The following is a 2,120-nucleotide window of genomic DNA, read 5'->3' on the forward strand; positions in this document are numbered from 1 at the left end:
GATATCACCAACCACATTTGTGAGCAACAGGCAATCACAGATGCGAATGGATGATCAGAAATGCATCTGATTGGCCATACGCTTTCCAGAAGCAAAAATCATGTCTGTGATTGGCTACAATGTTCACCGGTCAACGTAAACGATTGCTCTCAGGACAATATGAGGTAAATAATGTCAGTTGCTTGCATAGATCGATCACTTTGCTTCATAAGACCTCAATGTATCATCACGAGCAACGGGTATTAATTTGTCTGAATATAGTTTTTGACTCTCAGAGAGATGGCTCCCTTTGACTGCTATTATATGACTCACAGAGGACCACAGTTTCAGCGAAAAATCTTCTTTACTGTTCCACTGAAGAAAAAAAAAAAAAAGAGTCACCTACATCTTGGGTGGCCTGAGGGTGAGTAAATTAATACCAAATTTAAATTTTTGGGTGAACTATTCCTTTAAGATAAATGTCATTCAGTACATTTTAATTCCAATAAACTTTACAGCACAGACCATGGAATTCTATGGCCAGTAAACATTAACCTCTCCAGCATCCTCAGCATGCTCCTCTATCTCACTCTCTCCCTCACCCACACCCAGCCACCTAATTACTGCTGCAGATTGGGTTGACACCTTCCAGGTTCCATGGGAGAAGCTTCCTGAAGCCTTGATGCAGTGTTTGGAGAGAGGGAAAAGGCCAAGCCCACGGTTACGTAGAGAAATAATCAGGATTGTCGCTTCTGAGATGATGCATGCCTGTGCTTCTCCCAATAGACAAGTCTCGACAGAAGTTGCCAAGAAAATGGTTGGAAAGTATCTGCAGTCACTGCAAGATATTATAGAAGGTGATGTGATAGGATATCACTCACTGGTCAAGCAGTTAACACGGATACTGAAGCGCAAACGAGTGTCAGATGAGTATGATGCAGATGAAATCCCAGCTGAACGAAAGGCAGCTGTTCAGGACACATATGGCTGCATACAGTGGGACATGAAATTCATGCCAGTGAGTGAGACACTGGAAAGTCGACAGAGAAAAAAGAAAAATTTAAGGTGCTAATTGAACAGGCAACCTTCAGTCCAGAGGAGGTAAAAACTCTTATGAAGTGCACCTACTTCTCCCAGCGTAAAGCAATAAACAATGGGACAGATCTGCAATCACTCATGGAAGAGTGGCCTTTTTTGTTTAAGGAGATTAACATGATGGTTCACTTTCATGACCTTACTGGTGTATCACTAAAAGAGACTTTCCTCAATAATGTGGAGGGAAAAAAAAGGAAAACGGGTTCTGGATTTTATGAGAGGCTTTTGTGCAGACAAGAGCAAACAAGTTTTGCAGGCTGTACAATGTTGACAATTTTGAGAGGACAGTGGAGGGCTCCTCAGAAGATGTTAAGGATCTGGTGCTCATCCTACTCTCCTATTTTAATGAAAAAGAGGAGTACCTCTTCTACTTTGTTGAAGAAACCTGTAAGGCAAAAGAAGTACAAGTGGAGAGCTTGCCTGTGACACCAGGTGTCATTGTATGTGGTAAGTTCATCTGTTTTACTGAAGGAGCTTGCGCTCATGTAAGAAAATATTATATATATACTGTATATATTGGCTGGTGTGAAGTTATTTTCTTTCTGTATCTTCTTGCAGGAACATCATGTTATGCTGCAAAGCAATTCATGCTGAGTGAAGACCAAAAAATTGTGAACGACCAGATCCCCACCTTCATCACTGCTGTCTGCATGATGTTTGCAAGCTATTACTGCCTCAATATCCACTATCCTGGGGGTCTGGGCTCCACACTTGAGTCCCTTCAGGTCATTTTTTCCCTCTCTTTTAGAACAAATTACTTTATCTAGTGGTTGATTTTGAATTCTTGCATTCAAAAAGTGTTTCTTCAACATCAATCCTGAGAAGGGCATTAATTAGGGGGCATTTACAAGGCGGAGATCTTGTCAGTCAGCTGCGCACAATTTCAAGATCATTTGCAATTTATAAATGTCACATCTGGAAGAGAGACGCACGCACGTGTTTGTGCGCACGTTCGTTTTCTCTGAATCGCACTTACGCACTTTTGAGAAATGATCTTACAGCAAATTTAGGACGGTTTATATGCAACATTTTATAAATGAGGCCCC

The 2,120-nt window shown here is 41.3% G+C and overlaps 1 pseudogene; it reads left to right on the forward strand.

The window, feature by feature from the left end:
- The first annotated feature begins 616 nt into the window (after positions 1-616).
- LOC107580273 (uncharacterized) lies at positions 617-1,911 on the forward strand (annotated as a pseudogene).
- The last annotated feature ends 209 nt before the right edge of the window (positions 1,912-2,120 follow it).

The sequence above is a fragment of the Sinocyclocheilus grahami genome, unplaced genomic scaffold, assembly GCF_001515645.1.
Source record: "Sinocyclocheilus grahami isolate Dianchi unplaced genomic scaffold, SAMN03320097.WGS_v1.1 scaffold29139.1, whole genome shotgun sequence".
NCBI lineage: Eukaryota > Metazoa > Chordata > Actinopteri > Cypriniformes > Cyprinidae > Sinocyclocheilus > Sinocyclocheilus grahami.